This window comes from Parasteatoda tepidariorum, chromosome 6 (genome assembly GCF_043381705.1).
Source record: "Parasteatoda tepidariorum isolate YZ-2023 chromosome 6, CAS_Ptep_4.0, whole genome shotgun sequence".
NCBI lineage: Eukaryota > Metazoa > Arthropoda > Arachnida > Araneae > Theridiidae > Parasteatoda > Parasteatoda tepidariorum.
This window is the reverse complement of record NC_092209.1, coordinates 13,599,538-13,621,831: the sequence shown is the minus strand read 5'-3', so window position 1 is coordinate 13,621,831 and position 22,294 is coordinate 13,599,538. Positions and strand designations below refer to the sequence as shown.

Sequence of the window (22,294 nt, the reverse complement as noted above, 5' to 3'; positions counted from 1 at the left end):
AATTCCGTAACCGCTTAATGTTATGAAATTTAAAAAAAAAAAAAACCTTTTCTGGATTTAACCTTTAACTCTATGCTTATTATATTTTTTATATTGAAAATTTTCTTTTATCTAACCCAATAGATTCAAACAGAAGAGTATTTATTAAGTTTCATAACCATTCAACAACAGCGAAAATTCCAGAATTTAAAAATATATATTTCCCAGTGATAGCAAATATGACTGACTATTCATTAACAACCAAATATGGCAAATATGACTATTCATTGCCAACTTCTAATATTTCTGAGGATGATTATTCTCAGTGGTAAGAAAATGAAAATTTAACTACAATTATAGACAATTATGTATTTGATAGTTTTTAAATACGCTCTCATGTCTCAGTCTGGCTACACTGCACCGGAAGACGCAATGCAGTGCTGCCAACTTTATATGCTTTTCGAGAAAATTTCTTCTAGTGGTAGCTAAATTTAATGTATGGTCCTTTGTTTGGTAAATTTGATTTAAAGTTATTTCCTACACCACTACATGTAAATGATTCAGAAATTTACATGAAACTCAGTTTATTCTATTTCTCTCATGGGAAGGCTTTTAAAATATTAGCAAAATTACCAAAAATTCTGAAGGCTTTCATTTTATTAATTTTTTGCTATTCTATAAAATATATGGCAAAGCGCGTAGTAGTTTACAGCACTGTTTAAATCCTGAAATTCTTTTTTAGAATATTCTAGTTGTTTTTAAAATATTGTCTTTAGTTTGCTGTCACTAGAAAAAGTATTTCGCAAAAAGGTAATAGTTTGGCGAACAAATATTAAAAAAACAACAACCTTAGTTTATTTATGAAAGTCAAATAAGATTAAGCGTTGTGAATTGTTTTTTTATTCCTCTCCTAGTACCGTATTATACATTTAATATGTATACGTATATTACAGTGCTTATATTAATAATTTAGGAACATGTCTCTTTCTCAAAATGTTGAAGACTAGTAAGTCTAATATTTTATTCCTAGCACTTACAATTTGAGAAACTTAATAATAATATCAACCAAAATCTATTAATTACATAAAATAAAAACATTTAAACGGTTAAATTTAAAGGCCAATGCTAGGTATTTCTTACACTAATATTTTTTGTTGTTGTTAAATTCATTCTAAATAGGACATTCGAAGCCACCTCCGGAAGGGTATAAATAGGTACTTTAGGTGAAAAAGGGTAAGAGTAAACTATGACATGACTGACTATTTTGTAAGATAAGATAGACAGCTATTTTGTAAGAAAAAAGAGAGAGAGAGAGAGATGTTAATTCGGTAACTCAAACTCTTAACTGAAAGCATATTAATTCATAGAAGTGAAATGCTTAACCCTCATAGTAACCTAATCATTAAAGGTTACTAAAATCACAGACTAAACATCGTTTCCGCAAACTGAACTTATTCATATAGGGGTTACAAAGAACAAACATTTCTTACCGGAAAAGAACGTAGAATAAATGACTAGGGCGGATACAAGTTTATTTACCACCCATATCCTGTGTTTTCTCATTAGAACATTGAATAAAAATATATTCGGTGCACGCTTTAGGGACAAAAACGTTCGATAATTCTTCCCTTTTTGAAATCTAATTTATAATTAACCTATTCAGAAACAATGCTGTCGATTTTAAATAATATAAATTGCTGTAGTGTATAAATGATACTATTTTAGTATTTAGCTTTATAATTAATTATCAAATTCTGTAAATTTATTAAATTCTTCCAGAACTAAAAAGGATGTTTTGAATTCCCAGAGTTAGAAAATATCAGTTCCTTATCAGAAAGTATAAAAATTTAAAAAAACAAACGTTGATTTCTTAGTAAGTGATTTAAAAGAAAAAAAAGAGAAGAGGAAATTTCTAGTATGACGTAGTTTTAATGTAATTGCTGTACTGCAGATCTTAATTTTTCTAATATTTGAGACTATTCAAAATCGTTTACAATTTTCCAAAATATTTAACAATGACAACAGTTCTGTAATAAAATCAAATAAAAAAATTTAGGTTCCATAAAATTTAACAAAATTGTGGTTAATATTAAACACATTATTTATAGCAGGAATGTTTGTTCCCTGGAAAATAGCAGAAAAAAAACTGTTACTGGTGTTTAAACCGGTATTTGAAATATAAGCCAATATCTGAAAAAAAGGCAAATAATAATATTTCATAATTAATCGAAAAAGTTTTTATTTTACTTTATAAAAGATCTAGAAAGGAAATTGTTTTTAATACCATTTTTTTTTCTTTTCTGGCTCCAGATGGCTCTAGATATAACCTATTCTCCGCTACGAACAATACAGCGATGCGAAAAGCGGCTTTTCAAAAGAAATAATAAAAAGATTAAATCCTAAGAAAAGTTTATCCATAGTATCGCCAAATATAACATGTGCAAGCTATATATAATGTTTTGTATGTAAATCTATAAATATTTTTCTCTTAGTAATGTTAAAGAAAAAGGAGATTAATCAATAACAAAGAATAAAACACGTTACTTAAATAATTTCCCCCTTAATTTAAATTAAAAGCAGATCTTATCGGCATTATTTATTATTTTTGGAATTATGTGCTTTGTATTCTTCTTATACCATTGTTTATTGTACAATAATATTCGACTTGTAAATATAAGTATTAGCGTTACTTTTTTTCCTTACAGATATTATGTTATGAAAACAAACCCTTAATCAAAGAGAAATATTTATTTCAAATAAGTTTTGAACTTCATTGTATTGAAGAAAAAAAAAGAATAATTGAAGTCTATAAAATAGAAATGTACTTGTTTTGTTTCTTAAGGTAATAAAAAAAATAATTAGGTTAGTATGATGAAAATGAGGACATTTAAATGAGATGTATTAAATTCAAGCATAGAAAATGAACTAGAATGAAACGCTATTTCATTTTCCACATCATTAATTTGTTGTCGTATATTTCATTCTCGCATTGATGAAAAATATACTTTTGCTTTGAATCTATCGTTCTTTTGTGATAAAAATAATATTAAATGTAGAGGAGAAGATACAATAGCAAATTTGCAATCGCTTACAGAGGATACTTATTGAAACAGTTATTATTGATACTTGGCATTCTACAAGGAGTATATGCTTCTTGAAATTTCTAACAATAACTTCTCTTAATAGTTTTGTTATTTACCGCTCTTTTTTAAACTTTTTTTTGTTTTAAAATTTCTAACAATTACTTCTCTTAATAGTTTTGTTACTTACCTCTCTTTTTTAACCTTTTTTTTTGTTTTGAAATTTCTAACAATAACTTCTCTTATTAGTTTTGTTATTTACCGCTCTTTTTTAAACTTTTTTTTGTATTGAAATTTCTAACAATAACTTCTCTCAGTAGTTTTGTTATTTACCGCTCTTTTTTAACCTTTTTTTTGTTTTGAAATTTCTAACAATAACTTCTTTCAGTAGTTTTGTTATTTACCGCTCTTTTTTAACCTTTTTTTTTGTTTTGAAATTTCAAACAATAACTTCTTTCAGTAGTTTTGTTACTTACCGCTCTTTTTTAACCTTTTTTTTTGTTTTGAAATTTTTAACATAACTTCTCTTATTAGTTTTGCTATTTAACGCTCTTTTTTAAACTTTTTTTTTGTTTTGAAATTTCTAACAATAACTTCTTTCAGTAGTTTTGTTATTTACCCCTCTTTTTTAAGCTTTGGGTTTTTTTTAAAAAATAAAATTGAATTTACTTATTGCTTTTGGATACGTAATTCCTAATACGTAGTTACTAAAAAAGTAAAAAGAGGCGATTAACAAGTTGAATGCCAAGGGGGTCACCAGTGACCGGCACTGAGTTTGTTCGTAGCGCCACTGGTGACCGGCGAAGCCAAGATTATTAGAAATGCATAATTCGAGTAAATTTTTAATATTTTTATTCTATCGTTACTAAAATGGTTTGAAGAAATTAATGCAATATAGAACACACACAAATAGTTTTATTTATATACACAGAGATGCCAACTTGCTCCGGACAGCGAATAAATATTTTTAAGTGGTAGTTTATTAATTATGATTCTTGGTATAATAAATTCAATTTAGTAGATTTTTATCTACCACTATTTCTAAACAATTCGTAGGCTTATATAATTCATAAACTGTTTTTAAGAGTTTGCCAAATCTGTCAAAATATGCAGATTTAAGCTCTAGCATATCTGCCAACTCTACCGGATTTTCCGGAAGATTTTATTTTCATATTTAAAGTGGTAGCAATACTCAGGTTATTCCAATTAACTTTTTGAATTATAATGATAATTATAAATGAGTTTGACCACCACTACATAGAAATAATTATAATCAATTTATGAAAGCATAATTATTCTTGCGCACGCGAATTTCAACGGGATCAAAATATAAATATATTTTTGAGTCAGATTGTTTTTCGTTTATTGTTTTACAACCACTCTGAAAATCCATTCTCGGAAAGAGTGAAAGTTGGCAGGTATGCTGTAGTTATTTACCGTTTGACCAGACGGGCAAGCCATACATAATTAACGTGGCATTCAACGTGTTAATACTGTAGCAGAAAGCGGAGCAGTTGGCATTCCTGCGTTTATTACGAAAGAATTAAGTATTTCTAAATTAGATCCAGTCTTAAAGTATTGTGCCAACTTCTTCACGCCTTTTGATTAATTTTTCCAAGTGGGAGTAAAAATGACTAATAAAAAACTTAGTGGAAGAACCAGATAAGTAAGTGGCTTTACCTATTTTAGGGTAAGAAGAAAAAAAATTATATCCAAACTATTTTATTATAGATTTGTTAGAAAATTTAGTTTTTAATTATTTGCTTTATTTAATTTACGACAAACATAATTTAAAATAAAAATCATACAATGAAAATCATACTAATGTGGAGTTATATTAAAATGAAAACAAAAACAATTCCGTTACCATAACCATATACATATTGATACGACCACTTTGAATTCATTTCGTTGATTAATAAATACCCATTAATTTAATTGTATTATAATTGTAAGCGGGATTTTTTATAACCTTCTAAATGTAGTGTAGTCAGCCTGGCAGCACTAATTTAACAAATGTTTCAAACCACAGAAATTTCTGAACTAATTTGTTTTTAAACAGTCAGTTTACATGGTGTGAGAATCCACGGAAAACTCCCACGGTTAGCCTGACGATAAGAGGACTCTGACCCATGTATTTCGTCTACTACTGTGAATGCTTTACTGTGGTCGGTACGAGACTTGTGCGGAATTCTTATCACCAACCATTTCTGAGATTCGAACCCGGTTCACCTCAAGTGAGGTAAGCGCTCTTTCCCCTGAGCCCCCACGGCCTCAAAAGGCTATATTTTTACAAGTAACAACTACGCATAAATGTCCAAGTACTATGTACAGGTAAAATCAAGTACTTTTATGAATGCAGCAAAAAAATTTACTCCGAATTATTTTTGTTGTTATTAATAAAAGGTAAACTAATCTACTTTTTCTTAAAAGAAATAAATATAAGCGGTATTAGTCATATGACTCACATTCAACTTAAAATCTTTTTATTAACTAGCCCAGAACACCATCAGCAAGTATTTCCTCCACAGTTAAACTTTAAGCGAATCCTAATAAAATTTTAAATAAAACTCACGTTGAACTGACACTTGCGTTTTATCTAAAACTGCAGGAAGAACCGATTTCAACACATTGTCGCTACTTCCCCCCCCCCCTTTTTTTTAAAAAAATTTCGAAATGACGTGAGTGGCAGTGAGAAAATTCCCCAGAATATAAATATTTTTTTTATGGTGTTTCATATTATTAATAAATAAAATTTTCTCAATAATTCATACTCTGAAAAAGATTTAAATAAAAATTAAAAAGCCGATAAACGAAATAAGGAAAATATGCAATATCATGGCCAGCTTTCACGATTATATCAGCTAAAAAGTGCTTTCTAATATTTTTATTAAATTAACCAAAGCAAAATATATTAATGCAATAGTGTGAGCTGTTAGTCACGTTAAAACTATACCTTTTCCCATTTTTTAAGGCTTTTTAATAAAAATATTAATTAGGAATAATTTTTCTTCTTTTCTCTACAAAAAATATTTTTTACTTATGTATATATATAAGCAAACAATAAATTACTCATTATTTTTGTAATTCTAGGAATTAGAAATATTTCATCACAAAAATAAGATACATACTATGAAATTTTTTTTAAACTTCCATAAACGATTCCCATTGATCTGACCATCAAGAATTTAGACTAGCTCTAAATCAAGTTTACTTAACTAAAGGTCACCAGTCAAATTTTGAGTGCCGAAAAAAACTTCATTTAAAAGCATCGTTGCTGGCCGTTATTATTTTGTTGTTCATTTTTCATAGTTTTACATTACATATATTAAACATATTATACATCTATAAATTAAATATTCTATGATTGAGAAATATTGTATGTTTGGGAGCCACGACTTAAATAACGTTTAGAACAATTGAAAATAATATTTGAAATTATGATAGCTACCACTTTATGAAATATATTTATCTACTTAAATTATCTAAGTATTTACTAATTATAAAAATAATTGGTGAATACCCACATTTATGAGTATCAGTTAAAAACATAGCTAATATATTTGGTAGTCCGATTCACATTTTAGAAACTAAGCTCTTTATATATGAGTAACAGGGATTAGTTATTCCGTTTTTAAAATTTATTTCGAAAAAACTGAATATTATTTACAAAACTTTTCAATTCTTCTCGATCTTCCAGAAAGATTTTATATTTAATATGGTGGCAAAATTTATAGAATCGTATTTTATTCTTCATTAAACGATTGCCGGTTAAGATAATTTTGATTACAACATATATATTGATATATATGCTTTAATATAAGAGTATACGAGGTACCTGCCTTGCTTCACTTGCCTCATCGTCTGAGAAATATTTGTTAATGGCATCGGAAGTATGTGATAGATTAAGTGTATATATATATATATATATATAATTAAAATCATTTTATCTTAAACTCATAAAATTAATCGAAAAAAATTAAATATAAATAATTAAATAAAAATAATGAAACATTTTTAAGAAACTTTTTGCTTCTTCATAACGGCAAATGCTAAAATAATCAACGGAAATTTATCCGTTCCCATTTTTTTAAATCAGTAATGACAGCGATGCAAACTGCTAATTAAAAAAAATGATTTAATTTAAAAAACGGTTGAGAATTACGACTTAAAATGTGCAGATGTTCAGCTAATTTCGATTTTCCGAGTGGTAGTAAAACAATTACCGAAAAACTATCTTCCTCAAAAATATATTTATATTTTAATCAGGTTGAAACTCACTATCGGAAGGACTAGTTGTAATTATTTATATCTAGTGGTGGTCATTTATAATTATTATTATAATTCAAAAAGTTTAGCGAAATAACATGAATTTCGTTACCACTTTAAATATATATATTTAAAGTGGTTTACCCGGAAGATTTTATGGAAATAAAATCTTCCGGGTAAACCGGGAGAATTTACAGCTATGTAATTCTGTCAACTTTATAAAGGGCTCAACAAAGTTGCGTATGTCATAAGCCTTCGAATTATTGAGAAGTATCGAATTTACCAAATCAAGAATCATATGTTAAAAGACTACCACTCGAAAATATTTATACGTTGTCTGGAACAAGTTGGATGCTCCGGATTATTGTCAAGTGGGATCTCGAAAGACGTCGTACTACCTTCCCAGTTAACAATGTGTTAAGTCGAAACTGTACTGTATAACTAATGGTATACTTATTAGACATTTATAAGAATTACTGCATTTGCTTACTTTCAATTTTAATGTATGATAACTTGCAAATAATCTAAAATATTTAAATTATGTCAGTAAAACTTGAACAATCTTTTATAAATATTCAGTATTATCCAACTGAGGAGTAACATTTGAATAGTTTTTTTTTAAATCTTATACATGAAAAAATATTTTACAGGGATGCCAGATTTATTCGAAAGCGACGACAATCTGTTGAGTGTAAATATTTGTAATAGATATAGTGATACGTTTCTATTAAATTAATTTCATTCGAATGTGAATTAAATTATAATTTTAATTAGAGTTTAGTAAAATAATTTTTATTAATAATTTTTTAAAGTGTTTTAATTCATTTAAGTAATTTATATAACGCAATTATTTGTTGATTGGTTGGAATTAAGTAATAATTTAATATAATATTTTACAATGATTTAATTACAATTTAAGTAATAAAAATGTATTTAATCATTAAAAACAAACGTCTGCCTCATAAAATCGTTTAAAGTGTAACAATTTGCATTGTTATTTCCGTTGATTCAAAACAATAGTTCCGAAAGTGAAAGTTTCCCATAATTCCGCTTTTTCTTATAACCACTTGACCATGACCTCCGCAGCATTCAAACCAACCATGACCGACAGCGAGATTAGCGAACTTAAAAGAGATTACTGATCATCCATTATGTTTTCCTTTTGCTTACTAAACAATAGTAAAAGATGTATTTGCAAATGCTAAATTAAGAACAATGTCCTAATTTCAACAGTCCAGGCGGCAAAACTCAAAGTGGTAAGATTCATGCTTTTATAAAACTAGAGTCTCTTTCTCGATGTTGGTCAGTGTGATTTTTTTGAATTTGACCTAGACCTGAAAAGAAGGACAGTTGTCTGTTTTGAATAGGATTACCGGCGAGTTTTATACAGATAAACAATAAGCTTTCGTGAATTAAGTCATTTTAGAATTGAACAACTTCACATGAGCTTTTTCGGCATATAATGTTTGACATAATTGAATTTAATGTATAATAAGAAAACAATACAGCTTAATTTGGAACGGTTTTAAAAATACAATATTGCATTGTATTGGTACAGGACGATTAGTATTGTTTTGATTTGAAATTGTTTAATTTAGCAACAAATGTGGAGTTATTGAATTGATTAAAACATCAGGATGCATCATAAAATAAATCTTTGCGTATTTTCTTCGTGAATCAAGTCAATTTACATTTTCAAAATAACTCGAAATGGGCTCTTTGACATTTATTTCTTTGCATAATTGAATTTAATGAATAATATGGCAGTGAAAATAATGTGGCCTAACGCCTTTTAGTTCTAGTGAATACAATATTGTAGTGTATAGGTCAATAAAGTTTGTTGTCAAAGAAAATTATTTCTTAAAATATATTGTAATGTGCAAGACTAGAACAAAATTATGAAAACACTTTGTTACTAACACTATGTAATTAATATGCATATTCCTGCATGAGTTAAGATATTTCATATTAGAACAACACCGGATTATTTTTTTGACTTATAATGTTTGACATAGTTGAATTTAATGTATAATAAGAAAACAACACAGCTTAATTTGGAATGGTTTTAAAAATACAATTTTGAATTGTATTAGTGGATAACGATTAGTATTTTTTTGATATGAAATTATTTTAATTAACAACAAATTTGAAATAATATGTGAACGTTATTCATTTAATCGATTAAAAACAGCAGGATGTTTCATAAAATAAATCTTAATGCATACCTGCCAACTTTAACGCATTTGGCGTAAAATTTTACTTTTATATTTAAGGTGGTAGTAAAATGTATGCTTTCTATGTATTCCATACATTTAAAATCTTAATTCATAATCTTTTTGACTTCCAAAATTTTTAAACAAATTAAGCTTCGTTATTAATGTGTAATGCTGCCGTGGTAATCCGCACTAGCTTCTTCAAAATACAACGTATCTGCCTAATATTGTTATTCAAAATCCATTTTACTACCACTGGAGAAAATCATCCTCAGAAGCATTAAAAGTTGGCAGGTATATTAAAGTATTTTTTTTTTCAGGAATCAAGTCAATTTAGATTATAAAAAAAAGACACCAGATGGGCTTTTTAACATCTAAATCTTTGCATAATTGAATTTAATGAATAATATGACGTTTGAAAAATAATGCGACTGAATTTCGTTTGAATGAATACAATATTGTAGTACATTGGTCAGTACTACAGTACTACTTGGTCAGTACTACAGTAGTATTGGTCAATAAAGTTCGAAATTTTTAAAATTATTTAATCATTTAATTGTATTGAATATCAGAGTGTTTCATAAAATCTATCTTGGTGTACAGGGTTTGAGCAAAATTATGAAAACACTTTGACACTAACTCCAGGTAATCAGTCTGTATATTCTTTCGAGAATTAAGTCATTTTATCTATGAGCAACTCCAGATAAGCTTTTCGGCTTACGTTATTTAACATAGTTGAATTTAATGTATATTTCAAAACAATGCGCATAATTTCGAAGAATCTTTGAAAAAAATATCTTATATAGGATAAAAGTTTAAATATAAAAGGACATAAAAAATTTTGATGAAGCCAACCAGGATTAAACAGTTTTTAATCATATTTTTTTTCTAAAACAAACTGAAGATAAAAGCAAAATTGCCTCATTTTTAAACCGCAGGATATTTTTTTTAATTATACTCAGTGATGAAAAAAAGAATCTTTAAATAATTAATAAAATACGTACTCAAATCTCATTATTAATATTACTTACCCTTCTTATTAGATAATTATATAAATTATTTTATTTCTGTAATAAGAATCAGGTAAATTTACTCGAACTGTTCAATGAGCTGCAAATACAATTTTAAGAAACAATTTACTTTCTATCTCATTAAAAAGAAAATTATAGGAAAATTAATCGAACTTATTTTAATTCTGTTTCAAAAGCATTACATCTTAAGATTAATCTTAATATTTCAAACTAAACTATAAAAAAATAAATAAACGTTGCTATCACTAGTTTTTATATAATAACATTTTTATAAAAATTAACGCTCAACCCATCATTTAAGATTTTCAAAATATAATTCTTCAAATTTTAATATGAATAGCCACCAATTATTTAAAGTGGTGGCTATGACTGATAAAAGAAGTCTTTAGTACTAATATGCATCTCGAAAATCAGTGCTTGTAATATAAATGAGAGGTTATTGATTTTTTCTTTAAATTGTCCTGGTCCAACACCTCCTATAGTAACTATAAAAATAATTTTACCCTTTACACTCCGATGTCCCCCCGGAGGCAAAATCAACAGTCACCTCTTTAACCCTTTGACTACGAATTTTAAAAAAGGATTTTTTTTTTGTCACGGTTATTATTCAAAAAGACAAAATAGGTCACGAATAAGGCAAATTTAGTATTTGAGATTTTCTGACAAGCGGTTATTAATTTAGAGGCTGGGACATATATGTCCCGGCCGTACTTAATAGTGGGATACATATGTTCCAGCTGTAGTGATCGACTAACTACAAGCACACCTATCATTCCGGAAAAATTTATTATATAGACTTTTTTTTTACATGGTATGATACAGGGCTATGCAATCTTTGTATAACCCGACATTACACATTGGACAACTCATATTTATTCTTTTTTTCTATGTTCATTTGAGAAATTAGGAATGGACATAGCAATCCCAATGAAGAAAACGAGTGGGATATATCTGTCCCAATGAAGATTACTAGTGGGATATATCTGTCCCAGGTCAAAATCGCAATGCTATTTCATGCAAGAAACTCTTTAGCGCCATCTAGAGGATATTTGGCGCATGAAACACGTGTACTTTGTTCGACTCTATAACTGGGACATATCACAATGAAGTGCTTTTCACCCCATTAGTAATTTTTAAACATCTGTTGGGACAAATGAATCCCGTTAGTAGCCAAAGGGTTAAAGTTAAGAAATTTTATACCTTAATAATTAGTAACTACAATATTTTAAGAGTCTTAACATGGTATAATAATACTATATTGTGTATTTTAAATGCTATAGTGCTGATATTAGATCAAACAGCTTTTAAAAGTACTTCGAGTGCAAAGGGTTAATAGTGATGGAATTATTGTTAGTTTGATTTCTGTCTTAGCTCGCTCGCCACTAAAATGCTCATGAATGGAATGAATCTGGATTCATGGCTGAAAGCTCTTATAGACGTTATGTCAAGACGAAAAATAGCAAAAATTGGTACAAAAGAAATTTTACTCCAGCATTTTTTTCGAGAAAAATAAGATTTGTGTAACTATCAAGATTTCTTTTATAATTTTAGCATAGTTATAAAACTGATACCTCTCCAAGAAAAGTAGATAAAGTTTTAATTTTTGTACTACCAGCCTTTCCTCTTTTCCGACTCGTTTTCATACCTGGCTAGATTGTTTTAACCTCATACATCCATGTCCTACTCTTGGGCTTCAGCCACCACACGCTTTCTGATAAGTAATCTGCGCAGATTATTTAAGAAGCGAACCACTTGTGCGCAAGAACCCGAATTCTATTTTAAAAAGTACTAGAGAGACATTTATCATATATATTTGAGAATTGAATCTGGAGTGGTTGACAAGTAAATAAAACAAACCAATTATATTCATAAATTTAAAAAAAATCTAGACATATATTTGCTACCACTTTCTAATTTTTAATAGATTTTATATTGAATGGTTTTTTCACATAGTGGTTTGCCCTCATAACGGCTTCATCGGACTACCTACAAAAAACTGTGTCGAGACTCTCAGTTATAGGAGGCGTTGCCTCTGCCCATGAATTGAGAACCGATTGAGTACTTGTCAACTTTTACGTTATTCAAAACTGTGTTTTCTTAGTGGTAGGGTAAAACCGTCGAAATTGAATTGCTTCGTGAAAACTTAGTAATTAAAAAACACTATTAGAGGATGCTGAATATTGTTTTTTACTCGGTATTAGGCGCGAAGCGTCTCCAACTGATTCATCTGCACTGTGTACTATGAAGTAACGTTTATTCATAATTTGTGCTGAATAATATCCATCTGAGTTAATGACATATGCATAGCAGCTCTTGAGGGCTTGGTAATTGACGAGCATGCTTTTTTTTCTTCTATCACGCTATCAAGAAGCTAGCAAGCCAATGATATATGTTTAGCTTATTCAAATGTAATGGTAGTCAAAATCATTTTAAACCGTATTTATGTAATGAAGAATAAAATGCGATTTTACAAATTTTGCCGCCACATGAAAAATAAAATCTTCCGGAAAAATCCTATGTTAATTTTGCAATCTTATTTCTTTACTACATTACGTTTCAGTAATTTTTAATAAAAAAAATTACTAAAATATTTTTTATTACTAAAGCTCTGCTTTTAAAAGTGAAAGCAAGTATCTCTTTGAACTGTAAATTATTATTACAAGACAAGTGATTTTATTCATTAAAAAAATGAAAACCGATAGCAAAATCGATTATTTATTACCCTCAACTTTACAAAAAAACAAATAGCGCTTTTTTATGATTTTGACCTATTCTCTCCTATTGTTACTAACTCAGGCTAGCATAATATATGTAATCAATTACAGAAAAAGATAAAACTGGTACCCAAACTATTTCTTTAACAGTTTATTTCTGGACAGAGTTATAATAGCTGGATAGATTTACTTCCCCATTGCTTAGTTCAAAACAAAAATTATGCTATTACACTTTCAACTAAAATTGATTAGATATCATACCTGCCAACCCTTTCGGATTTTCCCGAAGATTTTATTTTCATATTTAAAGTGGTAGTAATTATTTACTATTTTTTCTTTTATAATCTTAATTTTTAAATGATATTGATCACCACTATTCTTACAAAAATTAAGCACATATATTAATATGCGTTACTATCATGGTTGTCAACTTAAGTTTTCTCAAATACAACGTATTTGTTTGCTTAAAATTGAAGTTTTAATTCCATTTTAATACCACAGAGAAAAATAATAGTGGAAGGGATTAAAAGTTGGCAGGTATAAGATATGCAGAGATGACAAGTACTGCACTCTGTAAAAAATATTTTCTAGTGGTAACGAAATTTAAGTTTTTTTTTAATTTAGTCTTTTTTCCTTTTAAGTAATTTTTCCACCACTACGTATCAAAAATTCAAAGTATCAAATAAAATGTAACTTAAATGAAGCAAGCTAGACATGCTAACTTGCTCCACTTAGTTAAAATAAACTCTCTAGCGGTAACAAAATGTAAGTTATTTTTCCACCACTACGTATCAAAAATTCATAGCATCCTATCCAATGCCTCCTATAACTGAAAGGCTCCACACGGTTTTTAATTGGTAGTCCGATCAGACCACTAAGAATATAAACCTATTTACAAGAGAGGCATTTAATACAAAATCTATTAAAAATAAGAAAGTGGAAGCAAATATATGCCTAAAAATTTGTTTAATTTATGAATATGATTGGTTTGTCTTTGTTACTTGTCAACCACTACAAATTCAATTCTGAAATTCATATGAAAAATTTCTCTCAAGTACTTTCAGAAATGAATTTGGGTTCATGAGCACAACTGGTTCACTTTTTAAATAGTCTGCGCAGACTACTTCTAAAAAATCGTGTGGAGGCTTTCTGATGTAGGAGGTGATAGGTCATCTCGTGGTGACACTTTCAAAGAGTGTGAGTAGTTATCCTTCTTCTACAAGTCTTACAATTTAATTTACTATCAATTTATTCAAACTTTTTCAGAAAGTTCGCAACCCTAGCATCCTAATATTGATTAAACTGAAAGCAAAATGAGTCCGAAAATTTACGAAACCAGCATTTAAGCTACCGCTTTTCATCAATTGTTTAATTCTGATTTTGTGCGAATGCTTATATAATACGCTCGTAGCTTAGGGGTGGGTAAAAATATTGATATTTTTCTTGACATCACACATATAGATTTTTTAATTTATACATAAATTACCACCTTTTTAGTAAATTTCAATTTTTCGTGATTATAATAATTTACTTACAATTCTCTATTAAGGCTCCAGTTACAAAAGCGCAATTTTTGGTCAGGGCTGAGGGCTTTTATAAATAAAGCCGGAAAAGAGCAAGAATTGAGATGAATATCATTTCATTAGAACTTGTTTAACGGAAGAGTGTAATATCCATGCTGGGTTACCACGGACCTGAAATATTTTTTTAAAGCGGTAGTAAATTTAGGGTGATGTTACAATATGTTTTTTTTTAAATCTTAGTATACCTTTCTATCGTTAAGTGATGGAATTTTTATGGATATATATATTTTAAGAAAACAATTTTTAGTGGTGGTTACACAGAAATTAAAATATCAAAATTTGTTTTATTTTTGTTACCACTATTCAAAATTCTCAGGGACCGTGGGAACTGCCATGATAAACCAAAAAGTTTTTTAGCAGTTGTTATATATATGTATACAAGACTATTCTCCACCCGAGAGAAAGTAAAAAGTGAGAGATCATTTATAATTGAGAGGAGAAATAGTTTTACTCCTTCTAAAAAACAGCCATAATAGAATTATTTTTTTTACCAGTTATTACACTTTTCCGTCTTACTTTTTGCCCAGCAATTTGGATAAAAACAAGAGATACTTTTTGAAAAAAAAGTAATAAAAAATTTATATTATGACAAGAGCAAACGTCCCGCTTTAACAGAGATGCCAACTGCTCCGGACATGCCATAATAATTAAAAAAAAACGGTAAATAACTACAAACTAAATTTTGCAAATATTTAACAATTTTTTGCTTGCTTTTTTAAAAGGTATAGCATGACCTGTAAAGTGGTGAATCATATAAGCCTGCAAATTATTTAGAAATAGAGGTGGATAAAAATCTACTAAATTGAATTTATTAAACCAAGAAACACAATTGATAAACTACCACTTTAAAATATATATTTGCTGTCCGTTGCATGTTGGCATCTCTTCTTTAAATTAAATGAAAAAATCTCTTCATACAGGGGTTTTGCAAATTTATGGAAAGACTTCCTCACTAATTCTATGTCAACACTATTTCTTTCAACACGAAATGTTTTGAAAGATTTTAGCTGGCAAAGTTGTTGGGGAATGTGAAAGATCATGCTTAATACTTTTAGAAACAATGTCATTTTTATCCCGGCAAATTTGCATCAATCAAAATGAGCGTAGGAACTTAAAAAGCTATTGTTCCTTTTTAAATACTATTATGATTAAAAAAGCATTCTAACATAATTATTGCAATCGTGCAGGTTGGCTTCATAATTGCGGGTATCAAAGCTAGATAGAAGTTATGAAATAAGAAGTTAAAATTTTTGTCGATCGGAATTTTACATTGGTAAAAATGAATTAATTTCTAAAAAATTCAAGCATGGTCTTTCTTCTAAGAACCGCATAAGTTGGTAAGTATGCTTTATCTAAAGGAAAGATTGTTCAAATAGAGGTTACGCTAGAAGCGTTTCCATAGTTCTGTCCAATCCCTAAATATGCATATATTTACAAATAGTTGCCAACTTGTACGGTTGTTGAGAAAGTTCTTAAAGAGTAATAATCTTATAATATTTATGAGATTAAGATTTTTTGAAAATTATGCTATTTTACCAAGTAAAAGGATATTAACCTAGCTCATATTCTTATACTCATAAGTGTAAATTATTGATTTGTTGTGGTAGTTAAAACAATAACAGATTTAATTTTTAAAATTAAGATTTTTGCATTAAAATATAAATATTACTACCACTGCGAAAAAAACTTCTCAATCGCTGCACATTTTTGCACGAACACGCACATGTATATAGGCCAATATAAGAATATTTAAAATATATATTACAGTGCACACGAATGTCATAATTTAGCAAAATAAATATAAATAACGAAATGATTAAGTAAGCAGTAAAATTGATGTTTTTTAATAGTTGCCCTGAAAGAGCTTTTTAAGATACTTCTATTCCAATTATTCAAGTAAATAAGGCAGACAGTTATTATATAAATATTGCATTTGATATTTCAGTTGATTTTATGCCAAATTGATGGATCCATGTTCTACATGATGAATATTTTAACATCCTCTTAATAATGATTGATAATACATTCAGCACGACTTAAATCAACCTTGAAAATTAAATTGAAATAAAAATAAATTTTTAAAATAAACTTGATATTGAAGTTAAATTTTGAAGCAAAATGTTTTATACAAATAATTTTTAACTTTCATTTTTTTAAAATTTTTAATTCAAAAAATAAATTATAACGTAAATAGAACTTACCAAAAAATGTAATTTTCTTTTATAAATAGTAATCCCTTTGCTATTGCAACAGTCTATTCAGTCAGTAAGAGAACGTATAAATCCACAATGTCCAAAAAAGACGTCTACTTCACGTCCACTCTCCCCCAATCACATCGCTTCAAAAGACCGCCAATTTGAGGAGACGAAACTAAAACGTCTTCTTCTCTTAGGAGATGTTTAGATATTAGATGGAAGTCCAGAACTTCACACACGGGTGTTCCAAAAAGGAACGTTCGGAGTGACCCGGATGGTGATGGAGGAGAGAGATCAACACGTGACCGCCGGCTAGTTGCATCCGGGCGGAACTTGGAAGATCATCGATGATGATGATGGGGGTAAAAGAGGGATCGCCGGCGAGGAAAAATTCTCGAGCTGATTTTTCTTATTTATTTTTCGTTCTTTATTTGTTCGGAAAGTGGGTTAAGAGTGTGAAGGTTACGAAGTCGAAACGCCAAGTGTCAAGTAATAACTAGAAGGAATGGATGATCAGTGAAATCGCTCGTGGGGTATTCTTAGTTTTTGTCGTCTGCGACACTTTTTTTCGAATGGCTTTAGCGATGAGAACGATGTCTATCGGAATCATTTGACCACCCCCTCTGTGTTAGACACAATAGAAAAAGATTTTCGATATCTTTCGCTTTTGATGCGTTTGGATTTCGAATGAGATGTTTTTTACAGATATCTTAAGTATGTCAGAGATATAAAAGCCCGTTTTTTATAATAGTTCCATCAATTCGAATATTATTCTAATGAATCGGGATTTGCGTCTATTTTTGCCTTCTATATTGTTGATAATGGTGTATCAAATAAATGGAGTATGTGTAAGAAAATTTTCCCAAAACTAATTCTAAAAATAACTGTGAGAATATAAAGATCGGAATACATTTTTGTTGAGATAAAGTATGCATTTCAAATATAGTTTCGATCAATTCAAGCGGATCACTATAATGCTCACTAAAATTTCAAGATTCGCATGTTCATTAGACGGAATTGTATAAAATTCGCTACAAATCCAACAAAATTTCCGAAAATTATTAATTATGCTTATTAATTATACTTTAAATTATACTTATTAATTTACGCAAAACAAAATAAACTTCCAGATGATGCAAAACTATAAGATTGATTTTTCGTAAAGCTAAATGAAATGCCCCTTTTCAGATCAATTTACCATTTATAAGACTTTGAACATTCCATAAAAAAATTATTAAAAAGACAAGTCTTTTTAATATTAACTCACACTGCGTGTATCATTCATTATACATTATGTTCAATATACACTGCTGTATAATATTCGCTGCAATCCCTACAAAAATATTTAAAAAAAAAAATCTTTTTAATCATTATTTTACATACACTAAGCTTTTAGATAATGCAAAACAATAAGATTATTTTTTGGTAAAAATAAGCAAAATGACCTATTTTCAGATCAAATTACTCTTAAAAAAACTTCCGAAATTTCATAAAAAATTATTAGGTATTCAAATCTTTTAAATTTTAATACACACCATGCGTTGTCATTCATTATACATTATGCTCATTATACACAACCATATATGGCAACGTTACTTTTAAAAAGTAACGAGTAAAAGTACAAGTATTTTTAAAAAAAGTAACGAGTAATAAGTTCTTATTTTAAAAAGTAACGAGTAAAAAGTACAAGTACTAAACAAAAAAAGTCACGATTTAAAAGTACATTTCTAGAGAATCGAAAATTCAAAGTAACCTAAAATTTTATTGAATAATATTCTTATGTTAAATGTTTTTGCAAAATTGTTGTTATTTATTTAATTATTTTTGATTTTGAAAGTTATGGACATACCGCAAGTTAGACGGAAGAATATTATAATGTAATTTTATAATATAATCGTATAATATAATTTTAAAATCAAATATAATTTTAATATCAAACTTTTTATGGATTTGCACGAAAAAGAAATTTTATCTATTGATTTTAATTTTTAGTTTATTATTTTTATTTATTTAAATTACCATTGATTTAAAATTGTTTTACTCTATAGAAACGCGTTTTAAAAGCACAAACATAAACAAAGCAAACACGGGGTTTCAGATAGCTTTGTGATCTTTGAGCTAGTAAAAAATAATTGAATGTGCAGTATAAGTTGAAACAGAACAGTCTACAGTTTTATTTGTAACAATGGCTAATGCTGAAGTCATGCGAGAAAATCATTTTCCGAACATTTCTGCCTAACGGAATAATTAAAATTTGTAAACGAATTTTAGTATCAGCGGCTAAATTAATACCTTCGAGTTTTCAAGAGTTAAAATAGTAATTATAATAGTTTTCAATAGCACAAATAGTTCTGAAGTTCTTAGAGATTTGACTGGGCGTTGTTTGACAAGGTCGGGCATAAACATAATTTTAGTAAAAAATGTACTAGGTAAAAATGTATTTAGTAAAAAATGTATTAAGACAAAAATGTATTATTAGTGAGTTCAAAAAGAAAATTGAAAAACGTAATAACAAAATCCAACATTTTTTATTTAAAATGTATTAAATAAATGCATAAAACTCGAAAATGAATGAAAATAACTTGCTAATTAATATTTTTATTTATTTTGCAAAATAATTGCATTTCGAAAGTGGTGTCACTGAGTCTGCTGAGCGAATTTCTCAGATCGTGCTTAGCCACGCTGAATAAGCGCTCCACGGGAGGTCAAGGTATTTAAACACGAAGTTAGCTGTGAATGCATATATATTGCACATTAATTTTCTAAATTAAAAAAACATAAGCATTTTTTTTAAATATTTTTATTTTTATTTTTTAGAAAGCTTACCGAGTTTTAGAAAAAAGTAACGATTTCATTCGACATTTCCGTTACAAATACTTGTACTTTTTCCCTATAAAAGTAACGAAAGTACAAGTAAAAGTACTAAATTTAAAAAGTAACGAAGTACAAGTAAAAGTACGTACTTTTTACTTGTACCGGCGGTACAAGTAACGAAAGTAAAAGTACTGCCATATATGTGCGCAACTGAAAAATATTCGCTGCAGTCTCAACAAAAAAAATTTTCAAATAAATAATTTTAATTATTATTTTACACACAATAAGTTTTCAGATAAGGCAAAAATAAATTTTTTTTTATAAAACTAAGTGAAATGACCTTTATTCAGATCAAATTACTCTTATAAAGACTTCGAAAATTTCATAAAAAAATTATTAGATAGGCAAGTCTTTTAAATTTTAATACACAGCATGCGTTATCATTCATTGTGCACAACTATATACTATTGCCTACAAAGTTTCTTTTTTATAAAATTATTTTAATTATTATTTTATACACAATAAGCTTTTCGACAATGCAAAAATACAAGGCTGATCTTTCGTAAAGCGAAGCGAGATGTCCTTTTTTTTTTCTTCAGATCAATTCACATTTACAAAGGCATCTGAAATTTCATAAAAAATAGATACACCAAGCTTTTTAGTTTTAACACATACTTTGCTAAGCGTACATAACTCTGCTTAATATATTTTATAATTCAATATTTTTTTTAATTTAATTACGTTATTAATTAATGACGTTATTGCTTCCAAGTTGCATCTAAGGGACGCCTCATCTTTTTAAAAGAAAATTATTTATGAATTAAGCATTTAGAAATTTTAATGGAAAATCATTTTCTTTTACCTATGTACAATTATAAGCAAATATTATTTTAACATTGCAAACATTTAATATTTTTATGAGTAGTTGGAAACAGGCTATAATATTTCAGTTTTATAATGCGATACGTAAAGCTCGTAAGCTTCGTTTAAGTGTAATTTTCAAAAGAGCAGACAAAGTATATATGTATGTATATAAACCTGTACATTCCTTACAAACTTATACATTCAGATGAAACATAAACGAAACTAAAAATGTAATTTTGAAAAAAAATTGTAGAGTTAGGAACCAAACTAATTTCAGATTTGTATTCCCCACATCCGTACTTGAAGATCATAGTTCAAGTACATGCATACTGCCGTGCAATTGAAAAAGCAATGATTCCGAGAAAAGTGGCTTGGCAACTATTTTCCTTCTATTGGTAATGCTGTGAACGCTTAAATAGATTTTCAAAAAACTGATAAAACAGAGATTATTTTTGAAGAATAATTTTTGTAAAATAAACAGCTTTCTATATATAGGTGTCAAATATATAAAAATCTCAATTTTGAATTTTTTGTCGCTTTCGTTTATATTTCTATTACACGATAGTGCCAATGTAAAAGTAAAGAAGTTTTTACGATTACTTTCATTTTTGAGACAAAATTTTAGACAAAGTAATTAACCGTAATAATCTAATTTGGGTTTTCAAGAGGATGTTATTTTTAAATTTAATGTGGTAACAAAATTCACGCATATTGCTTCTTCAAACAAATTTTAAAATTGTTTATTTCCCATTATACATGAATAAATAAATTATACATATATTAACACTGCCATCGATTTAATTTATACGGGTCTAACGTAACCAAGTCATATCCAGCGATGCCAACTTCACACCTGCCAACTCATCCGGATTTTCCGGAAGATTTTATTTTCATATTTAAAGTGGTAGTAAATATATACTATTTTTTCTTCTATAAATTTAATTTTTAAATGATTTTGATCACCACTATTCTTACAAAAATTAAGCACATATATCAATGTGCGTTACTATCATGGTTGCATACCTGCCAACTTTTACGCATATGGCGTAAAATTTTATTTTCATATTTAAAGTGGTAGTAAATATATACTATTTTTTCATTTATAAACTTATTTTTTAAATGATTTTGATTATCACTATTCTTAAAGAAATTAAGCATATATATAAATATGCGTTACTATCACGGTTGTAAGCTTAAGCTTTTTCAAATACGGCATATTGTTTTGCCTAAAATTGAAATTTTAATTCCATTTTAATACCACTGAGAAAAATCATAATGGAAGGGATTAAAAGTTGGCAGGTATGTGGTTGTCAACTTAAGTTTTCTCAAATATAACTTATTTGTTTGCTTAAAATTGAAGTTTTAATTCCATTTTAATACCACTGGGAAAAATTATAATGGAAAGGATTAAAAGTTGGCAGGTATGCAACTTGCTCCGTACAGCAAATATTTATTCTAAAGTGGTAGTTCATTAATTGTGAGATTCCTAGTTTAATAAATTCAATTCAGTAGATTTTTATCTACCACTATTTCTAAATAATACGTAGGCTTA

At 28.2% G+C, this 22,294-nt stretch overlaps 1 protein-coding gene across 2 annotated transcripts in view; it reads right to left on the bottom strand.

Annotated features, from left to right (window-relative positions):
* LOC107451110 (uncharacterized) overlaps positions 1–22,294 on the bottom strand; it is a 114,153-nt gene that overhangs the window by 25,590 nt on the left and 66,269 nt on the right. The window contains exon 1 of one of the 2 annotated variants that reach the window (XM_016067103.4): positions 17,071–17,294. The exons of the other annotated variant lie outside the window; for it this stretch is intronic. The gene's annotated coding sequence lies outside the window, so the exon portion shown is untranslated. Of the gene's footprint in view, positions 1–17,070; positions 17,295–22,294 lie in introns of those variants that run through there. 2 annotated transcript variants of the gene reach the window in all.